General features: G+C 28.5%; 1 non-coding gene across 1 annotated transcript; it reads left to right on the top strand.

Annotated features, from left to right (window-relative positions):
* Positions 1 to 1,842: 1,842 nt before the first annotated feature.
* Positions 1,843 to 1,948, top strand: LOC112496374 (small nucleolar RNA R71). Its single transcript, XR_003062912.1, has one exon. It is a non-coding gene; the product is annotated as a small nucleolar RNA R71 (small nucleolar RNA).
* Positions 1,949 to 13,095: the final 11,147 nt, after the last annotated feature.

The following is a 13,095-nucleotide window of genomic DNA, read 5'->3' as shown; positions in this document are numbered from 1 at the left end:
GTTTTATATGACTGATTTGGGGAGAATGAGATTTTTTCTTGGTATAGTAGTTTTGCAGAGATCAGATGGGATTTATATTTTCCAGAGAAAGTATGCTTTGGAGGTGATAAAGAGATTTAGAATGGAGAATAGCAACTCGGTTCATAATCCTGTTGTTCCAGGTTGTAAGCTTTTTAAAGATGAAAATGGGGTTTGTATTGATGAGACTTTGTTTAAGCAGATGGTAGGTTGCCTCATGTACTTAACAGCTACAAGGTCGGATTTAATGTTTGCAATAAGTTTGATTAGTAGGTATATGGCCAAACCAACCGAGTTGCATTTGACGACAGCCAAGAGAATATTGAGATATTTGAAAGGAACTACTAGACTTGGAATTCTCTACAAGAATAGAGGGAATTGTGAAAGTTTGGTTGGATATGCACTGACTATATAGGAGATATAGAAGATAGGAAAAGCACATCAGGATATATCTTCATGTTTGGTCTGGGGCTGTAGCCTGGTCTTCAAGAAAACAACTTATAGTCACACTTTCAACCACTGAAGCAGAGTTTGTGGCTGCTGCTACTTGTGCTAGTCAAGTTGTTTAGATTGAAAAGAATAATTGAGAAGCTGAGTCTAGAGGAAAGTAAGTGTATTATAATTCTTTGTGATAATAGTTCCACAATTAAACTGTCAAAAAATCCTGTGTTACATGGTCGAAGCAAGAACATTGATGTGTGATTCCATTTTCTTCGTGATCTCACACAAGAATGAACAGTTGAATTGGTTTACTATGGAACACAAGATCAGTTGGCAGATATGATGACAAAGCCTCTCATAGTGGATGCATTTCAGAGGTTCCGAAGTCAGTTGAGAGTTTGTCAAGTTCCTGATTAAACTAGTTGCAGTTGGTAACTAGTTTAAGGGAGGGAATGAAGAAAAAGTTTGGGGATTTTATTATGGTTTTGATTATGTTTGAATAAGTCTTAAACAGTCCTAGTTTTTAGGATTGCTTGTATCATGTTTTTCCTATTTTCTTCTCTTCAAGATAAGTCTTATAAGCTGTTGTTTCTCTTTCTCTTAAAGTCTGTACGTGGCATCATTCACCATTTTTTTGGCTTGATTAACAATACCTTTTTGTTCTCCTGCTGCTAACTGTAGCTAATGCCTATTATAAATAAATATTAAAAATAAAATGCTAAAGAAAACGCCAACAAAAATAACTGTAAAACAAATATGCTATACTGTATTAAATGAACATGATTGTTTGGCAATTGTTTTTTTCGGCGTTTGATTGGATCTTGGCTGGTGTGTTTTTGCACTTGACTCTGCTGATGAAAATCAAGTGGTTGAGTGTTCCTATTCTATCCATTCAATGTTGGAGCATTTTGATTTTGACTGCTCCATGAGAAATTTTGGTGTTGCTTTCATCCAAGGTTGTAAGTATTTGAATATGGGTTGTTTTGAAGCTGTCGGTTGAAATTACCCACATAGTTCACTGATGCTGGATTTCCAGGACAATTATCAAAGTCATGTTCTTCACCACAGTATACGCAAGACAGTTCAGCAACTTGCTTTACTGCTGCTGGAGCAGATGTCATGGCTTTTACTATGTTAGTCAATGAGGTTACTTGTGCTGATAAAGCTGTAATTGCATCTATATTATGTACCCCTACTGCTCCTCTTGCTGCTAGCTGTCTAGTTGATGGCCACTGATAATTATTGTTAGCAATTCTCTCCAAAATTTGATAAGCTTCAGTGTAAGATTTGGATAATAAAACTCCATTTGCTAAAGCATCCACCATCAATCTTGTACTAGAATTCAACCTATTATAGAAAGTTTCCAATTGTATGCAACATGGAATGCAATGATGAGGACACCTTCTGAGCAGTTCTTTGAATCTTTCCCAAGCCTCATAAAAACTCTCATCTTCAAGTTAATGGAAAAATTAATCTCGTTCCGTAATTTTGCATTTTTTGTCGGTGGGAAATATTTCATTAAGAATTTATCAGCCAACTCATTCCATGTAGTGATGAAATCAGATGATAATGAATTTAACGATGCTCTTGCTCGATCTCTTAAGGAGTAAGGAAAAAGCCTTAGTCTTAAAGCATCTTGTGTTGCGCCAGCAATTTTAAAAGCATCACTTCCAAAAATAACTTAAGATAGAGGTGAGGATCTTCATTCGGCAGCCCATTGAATTGACCCACTGTTTGGGATAAAGCTGAAACTCAATAAGCTGTTTATTTCATAATTTTTTACAAAAATAGTGTTTGATAAATTTTGTAAAATCTATTTATTTCATAAATTTCTTCATTTTGATAGCATCTTTTAAATTTTGGTAAGTAGTTGTTTTTTTATAAGGAGCTTATTTAATAAGCAACTACACTTTTTTAAATTTATATTATAACCTTAATATTTTAACGAAAAGATAGGGTCATTCTATGATGCCGTGATTAAAATTACGGCATCAATACTGTAATTGAACATAAATTATGTAAATAAAATTTATAATTTATAAATTTAGCATAAAACTTGTAAATCAACATTAATTATAAAATTAAACATAAATTTTAGAAATTAAACATAAGACTTGTAAAAGGAAAGTAAAACGAGTAAATTAATATAAAACTAGTAAATTAATGTATTATTATTAAATAAAACAAAAAATTGAAAATATAACATAAAACTTGTAAATCAATATTAATTGCAACATAAAACATAAATTTTACAAATTAAACATAAGATTTTTAAATAGAAAATAAAACAAATAAATTAACATAAAACTAGTAAATTGATTTATTATTAATAAACAAAACTAAAACTTGCAAATATAACTTAAAACTAGTAAATTAACATTAACTTTAAAATAAAATATAAATTTTGAAAATGAAACAAAAGACTTGTGAAAAGAAGGTAAAACAAGCAAATCACTATAAAACTGATAAATTGATGTATTACTGATAAATAAATAAAATTTACGAATATAACATAAAACTAGTAAATTAACATTAAGTGCAAAATAAAATATAAATTTTGAAAATGGAATATAAGACTTATAAATGGAAGGTAAAAAAGTAAATTAATATAAACTAGTAAATAATGTATTACTGGTAAACAAAACAAAAACTTACAAACATAATATAAAACTAGTAAATCAACACTAACTGTAAAATAAAACATAAATTTTAAAAATGAAACATAAGACTTATAAAAGGAAGGTAAAATAAGTAAATTACTATAAAATTGGTAAATTGAGTATTACTGGTAAATAAAAAGAAAACATACAAATATGACATAAAACTAGTAAATCAACATTAAATGCAAAATAAAACATAAATTTTGGAAATGGATCATAAGACTTGTAAATGGAAGGTAAAACAAGTAAACTAATATATATTAGTAAATTAATGTATTATTGGTAAATAAAACAAAACTTGTAAACATATCATAAAACTAGTAAATCAACACTAACTGTAAAATAAAACATAAATTTTAGAAATGAAACATAAGACTTGTAAAAGAAAGGTAAAATAAGTAAATTACTATAAAACTGGTAAATTGATATATTATTGGTAAATAAAATAAAAACTTATAAATATAACATAAAATAATTAAATCAACATTAAATGCAAAATAAAACATAAAGTTAGTAGATTATGCATAAAACTTATGAACAAAAGGCAAAATAAGTAAATTAATACAAGAGTTACTTCCAAATAAAAAAGAATTTACAATTGTAAATGATAACTCTAGACTTAAATCAATTCTAGACTTAAATCAAGGTCACTTAGAGAACAAATAAGGTGCTTTTATTACATTTTGGTTACCTTTTGCATGAGCATTCATTTTAGTTAAGTCTTAATAAGTTTTACTTGAATCATAATAATTTGTGCTAAAAACAGGTTTTAAATTGTAGGTTTTAAATTTATAAGAGGATGTTGAGACATTAAAAGAGCAAGAGGAGAAAGGAAGATGGCCACAAAAGAAGCAAAGCACAATTGGAAATAAGGTAGTGTTGTAGCAGCTGTTAAAGCAACCAGTGCTGTAGCAATCTAGGAGCAATGCGGGAGAAAACTTAGGCGCGGGTCAGCCATAAAATCGCGATCTGCATGTTTCCTAATTTAAACGCACGCACGCTCATGGGCTTTGGTTTAACCTAATTTGCAATATAAAAAGGAGAGGTGCACCATAAAGAGGGGAGGTGAGGAACTATCATTAGAATAAGTAGAAGGAACGAAGAAGAATAGGAGAATTGAAGAGTGTTGTTTCGGCAACAGTGGAGAATCATGCAGAATTACTTGGCTTTGACTTTTACCGGGCTCAACTTATATTTATCTTCTTCCCTTAATTGATTTGATGTATTCCGAGACCAATATGTTTATGTTTATTTCTCTCATCCAGATTATGAACTAAATTTACTTGTAGTTGAGTGACAAATAATCCAATGGGTTCTTAACTGTTCTTATATGTTGCTTTGATATTGCTGTAGCATTTTAGTCTAATAGCTTTTATGAATATAACCGTTATTTCGGTTGACCACCCATTTAATAATTTCAGTTAAGATAGAGCAGCAAAAGGGCATGTCTTAGCGGACATTATTAGAGTATTACTTGTGTCTAAGTCGAGTTTCCTGAATTAGGTTGTCCTGAATCCCATAAGGGCAATACTTGAAGTTAAGATTTGTGACACTCTAGACATAGATGTTCACCTTGTTGGGTAGAAAGATTAAAGTCTATAATATCATACCATAAATATATGAACAACTGGTCATTGTTAGTAGATTTAAAAGTATGAGATTTCCTGAGAATGCCAGTTTATTCTGCCCGATGTTGCAACACTTATTCTAACAACTGGTGTTAATTTGGTAAACAACAGTCACCCCATTAGGAGAGTTTGATCATTCAACTACTATATTCTCAATCGAATCTTAGACACAGTTAATCTAGTTTATTTCATTACAGTATTGTTTTATTTATTTCTTGTTTCAATTATTGATTACGATAGAAATTATTTGACAATTGTTTGTTTTGGTTTCAAGTTGAGTTGTGTTATTGTGAGTGCCATAGCATTTTGAATAACATCAATCCATGTGGAAACGATCTTGAATACTTATCACTTTATTACTTGTTGTGTATATTTGCACATTGGCATTGATAGTTATTGCTTATAAAATTTACCAACAATAAAATAAAAACTCGTATAATGTTTATTACCTTATATATTTATTGATTTTTTTAATTTAAATTGAATAATGCTAGTTTTGCATTCACAAGTGATGTTTTATTAAAAATGAAATTTATGCTCAAAATCAGATTTTGAAAAAAACTATTATTTTAATATCTTTCATAGTTGTTGTAAGATCAAATTATTTTGCATCTTTCTACATTTCCTCAACAACAATCCTAAATGGTCTCCAAGTACAAGTAAAAAGTTTGAAACTATATAAAATATGCATAATACTCAAAATTAGATCTAATTTTATTGATATATCATATATGTGTCTAGTAATATATGAATATTTATTATTTATTTTTTACTTGATCCACATCAAGATAAATAATTGCGCTTAATTAACATGTGTAATAAATAGATAACATTATAGAAAATGGAGAAAAAAAGCAAACAAATGTCCTAGAATAAATATAGAATTTATGGCAACCAATTCAATAAAACTTATTCCACTTTTTTTAGTATATTTTTTTAATTAAAGAAAATATTTTTTGTAAATGAATAAAATATTTTTCACTAAAATTCTATAGAAACAATGTTAATTTTTAAATAATTAATAATATTGTTTGAATTGACTGGTTTTACTTTACATTTACTAATTCTATGTGTAATTTACAATATAGAATTTTCCAGATAATATGTCTTATTTTTCCACAAACTCTAATAGATGAACAATTAGATATCATATTACTGTCACAAATCAATACGCTAATACTAATTATGTCATCGCAACTATGGCATTGCACAATTATATGAGGAGGAATGCACAATATGATCTTCATTTTGATAATATTGAAAATAATCCTAATTTAATTTTGATAAAGGAATAGAAAGAAACACAAGAAGAGTATTAGTAATGGCTATGGATCACAAAAATGAGAAATTTGAGGATTAATATTGTAACAAGTTTAATATGAATATAATGCATATTACTTTTTATTTTATTTGGATTATATATTAGTATGAATTTTTAGTATATTTTATGCAACAAATTATAAAGTTTGTTAGATATTATTTAATTGAGTTTTTTCACTTTATGTACTATTGTGTGTTTTATAAAAGAAAAAAGACATGTCTATATAATTTATTAAACATACTCTAAAAAATAAAAGGAAATTTAAATTATATTTATTTTAGTTATTATAAATTAAAACAATACTTTTGTAATGAAATTTACCAAATGCATATTCTCTACTTTTCACACTTAGAGCAACCACAATAGTACAGTTAATCAAACACCCAATTACTCTTTTAATCAACTACTTATTTCATTTATAGTGCAGAAGTAGTTTATTTCATTAACCTTGGCAATCCCAAGCTACCCTTAATATTATACAACAGCATGATTCTCCCTTATTCATCAATTGGATATAATCAGATTATGAGTGTTGCTTTTAACAGAAATAGGAGGCTATTGCTTAATTAGGCCCGTTTCTTGCACCTAAGAGTAGCCCATGAAGCTGGGTTTCCTTTAATAAGCTCTTGCTTGTTTTGCTGAAAATAGTGGAGGCAAATTGCAAAAAATGATTTAATTTTTTTCGAAAAATGGGGAGAGAATTTAATATCTTGTGAAAAAAGGGTTATTGAAATGTATCAAGCTAAAAGAAAAGTGAGACTTTTGGTTTGATATGCTTGCTAGAATATCAAGTCTGTAAAATTTATGTTTCATATTACAAGCTAAAGGCGTGTTATTATGAGTCTAGCGTATGGCATGACGACAATAAATTCATAAGAAACACAATTGTCCTCCCTTTATCAAATTGGATTAAGTTGAGACATTAAAATTATTGCAAGATTTCACCGATTACCGAACAAAATCAACCCACACATAAAATCATATGTAACATCAATCGATAATTTGATTGAAATTATTAATGCTGCTTTCCATCATCAATCAAGTAAATAATTATCACACAACAAATTGATTTTATTGCAAAGTTGTTGCTGATGTCCCGTGAGCTGCTCACTTATTGACAAAATTCCAAGTGCTTTATTGGGACATAATTATATTTAAAAATGATTAATTTTATGCAATTTGGCGCCCCTTATAATTTGCATGGTTACATTCATAATTACGCTTCAAATTCGGCCTTTCCTTATTATCGGATTACCTTTTTCCCTTTGAAGAAATCAATTATTTCTCTGTAATAATTAAAATTTTATTTTAAAATTAATGGTAAATTAAATCTTAGGCCTAGATATATACTTTGGTGACATCACTTCATTTTGTCGGTTGCCATCACCGGCGTACTCACAACATTCTATTCGACGATGGTTAGCTGCCACCACAGCGCTACTAGAAGAAGAACAAGGACTTCTCGGCCGATGTTTTTTTTTTTTCCTTCTTAATTTTTCTTTCTTTTTATTTTATATTTTGGTCGGCTGTTTTTTTTTTATGTTTTTAGATTTTCCCTTTTTTTTCTTATTCTCTGTTGCCTTTTCTTTTTACATTGTTTTTCTTTATTGTAGGTTTGTTTTTCCAAATGGTTGTTGGGTATTGGCTCTCTCCTCCTCTTGAGGTACTTCAAGCGGCAGTAGACAATGTTCAGATTGAGATCATATTAATGTCTAGGTTGGGAGGGCGTCCCTGTATTGGAGTCGATGATTGGCTATAATAATGGGCCTAGGGTCAATTGCTAATGTCCTGAGTTGAGGGCTCATCAATAGACTTTTTTGTGAATACTCTAGGAGGGGTGGTTTTTTCTTGTTGAGATTTTGAGGTTTTTTTTGTTTTTGTTCTGTTGTTTGTATTGTGTTGTTGTATATTGCATTATTACACACTACGATTTTTCTTTCTTCAATTGGAAAAGGGTTTGATCCATATAAGTTGAAGTGGGTAGGCCAACTCCTAAAATTCCTCCTGGTCTTAAGTAATTTAATTTATGAAATCCTTTATTCTTCCTTTGGTTATTAGAAAAATCTGTGGTGCTTATAATTGTGTTTTATTTATTAGAGATTACCCTAACTTAAACTTGAGTCTTGGATCTTAACTATGTAATGTACTTAGATTGATATGATCTTAAATTGCATTGCTAATGGGATGTATTTTTTTTTATCATTATTAGTCTTTTATGGTGCGTTTACTTCTTGGAATGTGAATGAGGTGGAATGAGAATGTGTTGGAATGTGAATGAGATTCTAATGTTTAGTTGACAAAAATAAATGAGAATGAGAATATGCTTAAATGCCATTGTGTGTTTACTTAGCAAAATAAATGTGAATGAGTAATGGAAATGAAAATTAATTTACCAAAATATCCATAGTATTAAATAATGTAATTTTCATTAACTAGATACATATATAAATATTATTATAAAAATGATATTAATTGAAAAAATAAAATTAATAATAATAATAATAAATGTTAGTAATGATAATATTAATAAAAATAAAAATAACAATAATTAATAATTAATAATAACTAAAATAATAAAGTTAATAAAATTTAATAATAATAATAATGACATTTAAAATAATAAAATTAATTGTGATTTGCACAAGAATAATGCAGAAATATATGAAAAAATTAAAGGGATATGAAAGTAAATATGTGTTTCATTTCCACTCTTTCATTCTCATTTCCAATCCCCCGTGGGAATGAGATTCTCATTCCTTATTCTCAAAATATGTGGGATCCACACATTTTATTCTCATTATTAAATTACATTCATCAAGTAAACATGTGTTTAATTCTCATTCCCTAAACCCTCAAGTAAACACACCATTAATGAAAGACTTACTTTCCTCTTGAAAAAAATAAAAAAATAATTAAATGAAAACAAAAGACAACACATAATTTATCTTCGTTATTTAATGTTTTAATGCAATCAATACTATCACATCAGTTGTAATATCAACAAAATTTATAGCCCTTGCTTACCTTAAAGAGAAATAAGAAAAATAAAACTTGTGAGAGGGAATACTTATGTGCAGAGAAACAAAAAGCACACGTGACTCATATAAATAGATGTCATTTTCGCAGTATCACAAGATTATTTGACTCATTTAAAATTGGAATCATGCTAAGTTGCATCAACCTATAAGTTACAATCCATAACTCAGCTAATGTTTAATTAGATGAATGTCTTAAGTTTTTGGGTACAACACTTGGTTAGGATATAAAGCACATAATTACATAGAATTTAACTTAAACACACCCTTAAAATTTATGTCATTCATGTCATTTAGCAATATCACAAGAGTATTTGAACAGTAATATACATTTCAAGTGATCTTTTTTTTCTTTTTCTTTTTTTGCAAATTTCCTCATTACGAAGCCAAAAAATTACTAGGTGGCATTTGTTTTAACAAAAGTTTAAACATATTTGAATGAAAAATTTAAATTTTATCATATCTAAACGAAATGTTTTAAAAATATTGTTCTTATAAGTTCATCCTTGTAATTTTAAGACAACCGAATCACTAAGATTGAATCATATTCAACGTTCAGTAGGAAAATCACATATGACTAAAACTGAATCATATTCACTGTCTAAATTTCTTCAATATTGAACATTGAATTTTTTGAGAACAAATGAACAAGTCTTAGCAAGCTACAAAGTCAACCCCTTTAACAAAAAGTCAAACATAATTTTTTTTTTGTAATGAAGAGAACAACTAGATTAAAATTCTTCAGAAGATACAAAAAATTTAACAACTACTCATTGTCACAAAATAATATGATTTTGGATGTATGCACCAATTTCAAACCTTATAATATCAAATATAATTGCCTTGTTAGAAAAATATGGACATGGTAACTTGTAATGGCAAACATAAGTAATAATAACTAAAAGACTTTAATGGCATGATTTTTTTTTGCTCTTTATGGTAGGCCCCAAACCTTAAAATACCCCTGAATAATATTATATATTTAAAAAAAACCATAAAAAAGGAAGGAGAGATTAATTGATTTCATTGTTGTTTAATTTCCAATCATTTGTTTTCAATCGTTAGGTGACTATTTCGACATATGAACGGATTAGAAAATGAAACACTGAAATAAATTTTATTTTAATCAAAGTGAGACGCCAAATTGGTGAACAAAGGAACCAATACAAACAGAGTTAATTGGAATCATAAAAACAATCATATTACTCAACTCCCAACGGGCAGAAATCTACAGAGAAAGCAACTTTTAAATATGGATTAAGAAAAATAAATTATAAATTTTTGTGATAAAGATATCCCTAATCTTAAAATATTTGATATTTCGTAAACTCGTGTTAAAATTTAAATTCAAAACCTCATCGTAACGAAGTTACGTGGAAGATTAAAAAGTTTGGAACAAAAACAGACAATATGTAAGTAAGAAAATTTTAGATGACAATAAAGTTATTAGAAAAAACAAATTGGCTTATAATATGCATCATTTATTTCAAAAACTCCTTGAGATATGTATCAATCAATAAACGGAATGCATAACATGTTCTCCCTTTGTAAAAAAAATAAAGGAATGTACATATAATATTGCAAATATCGTATTAGCAACGAATACAAATCTGTAGATCAATCAACCTTTTTTTTTTTTTTTGGTGATAAACTAAAGATCAATTAATTAGAACTAAATGGAGAATTCAAAATATGAGCAAGTTCATTAAGCTTTCTAGATTTGTGAGATTATTGACCGATTTGAGCAGAGTAGGTGATAACTTAGCATCAAAACAACCTTAAATAATGTCATCAATCATAATTACAAAGCCTTATAAGCTAGGGTTAGGCCTTGCACTTTTGTTTGGTGCAAATTTTCTTTTTCATTTTTTTTTGGTTATCCTTTTTTTTAATCCCTTAAAGGTAGAGGGAGTGGGCAAAAGCTCGATCAATTTTAACTTATTTTTCTCTCAAAATTATTTCAAAAATATTTGAAATTCACTTGTCTAAGCTTATAGGAACAAAATAGACCGGAAGCAATATAAAAGAAACTAACAAACATTCATATATTCATTTAAGCCTTAATATTTTGAAATGCACACTCCTAACTGTTGCTATAATTTTTATGGTTATATTTGAAAGTAGGTTAATAATTTTTTTTTTTTGAGAATAGGTTAATAATTTTTTGAAAATTGATAAAGGACAGGCGCGTATATGACAATCTACTGTTCAAAATCAAATTGTAATCAGACAAAGTGTAACGAAAGCTCATATTTAAGGAGAATATTCTCACCTCGATAGCACAATTAAGGAGGCAGCAATTAATTGATTTTTAATTAGAGTGAAAAGAAAAGTTACACATATGACAAACAAGCTAGGGCTTTTACTTTGATCTTTTAGTTTACTTTTAAGCAAATCTACTGGGTAAATCTTGGTCGGTTTGTCTTAATTGGTTCCATATTTTTGATCTCTTATGATGCAAATTAATCCAATTTTTTTCACTGCAAAGTACAAACATGAAAGATAATTGGTACAACAAATATACTTTAGTAAACTGCCTAGGAAAAATTAATGGAATAAGGCGTTACCAAAAACAAAAAAAAAATGATGGCATCTTGTTGCTTTTAGACGATTGGATTCAGGATACTTTAATCGAGGGAGATTAAAGTCATTATGTGCATTTATTATTTGGCATTGTCCCTCAAACTTTGCTGACATGAAAATAGTGTTAAAACGAAGAGCATATAAGAAAAAAAAAATTGGCAAACTCAAATAAATAATTTTATCTCAGAAGGATAGTCGAAATTTAAGTCATCGGTTTCCCCCTCACACCAATCTTGAAGGGAGAAATTCTTTGACTTGTGTGTGTGTGGATGGGAAGGGGTATATTTGAAACAATGACAAAGCAATCTCTTGAAGACGTTAATTGAATTAGTTTTAAAAATCTCTTAACCAAATTTGAGAAAAGTGTATCCATGGGACTCGAATCGTATGGTATTTTTTATTCAGTAAATTTTTAACTTACATACAGTTCATACACCACAAGCTAGTCTAGCTTACAAAATCTTGCTTCTCTTTTGCTACGTGTACATATGATAGCTAGAGCACTAGACTCTGTGGCAACGTGTTCAACTCATAATTGTTACCTTAATTAATTATTTTTTAAAAATTCTAAAAATTGAAAAGATCTGAACCGGACTGACACACTATCCACCATTGAATCAATAGACATGATTGGAGAGTCACTAACACCTCCACAGATCACATTCCCTTCATTCCATCTAAAGATTGATCAGTCTGTTTCACACTTGAAATGACCTTGATGTGATAGTGATACCCCCTCACTGTTATTTGTCACAAGGCCTTTAGAGAGGAAAATGTTTTTTTTAAAAAAAAAAATAGAGGAAAATGTTTTTTTTTTTAAAGGAGAAAATGTTATTTAAACAGCAGTGGGACGACAAAAAGATAGAAATATAATGGTATTATAGTACAAAAAATATTATAATTTTACATGTTATCGTGTTATTATAACATGAGTAATTCTTATATAGTATCGCATGAATAATAATTATATTTCTATCTTCTTACTGTTTTACTGCTATTCAAATAATAAAACTCTTGATGAAAAGCATATGACAGTTAAACTTCTTGAATTTTCAGCTTGAAAAACATATATCTTTAATTTTCAGTTAGATTTGTAAATATCTGTGAATAAGTAGAGAGCAAACGGATACATAAATAACTAAAAACGCTCTCTTTTGTTTGTATAAAATTATCAAAGTAGTTCTTTTTCTTTTGTTTTTTGTTTTTGGAAACGAATAGTCCTTGTTAGTTAGTCTGTTAAAATTAAATATTCCATTTCAAAGGGTAAATGGGTCTTTTGCAAAATCACGATGACACAAGTCCACAAATGTATAACATGGGCATGATAGGTCCATTATTTATTTGTTTATTGTTTAAAAAAAAGTTAAGAGACTCTAAATCAAATGTTTAATTTAGGATTCGAATTCAGA

The sequence above is a fragment of the Citrus sinensis genome, chromosome 7 (genome assembly GCF_022201045.2).
Source record: "Citrus sinensis cultivar Valencia sweet orange chromosome 7, DVS_A1.0, whole genome shotgun sequence".
NCBI lineage: Eukaryota > Viridiplantae > Streptophyta > Magnoliopsida > Sapindales > Rutaceae > Citrus > Citrus sinensis.
Note: the sequence above shows the minus strand (reverse complement) of the source record. Positions and strands in the feature narration are given on the sequence as shown.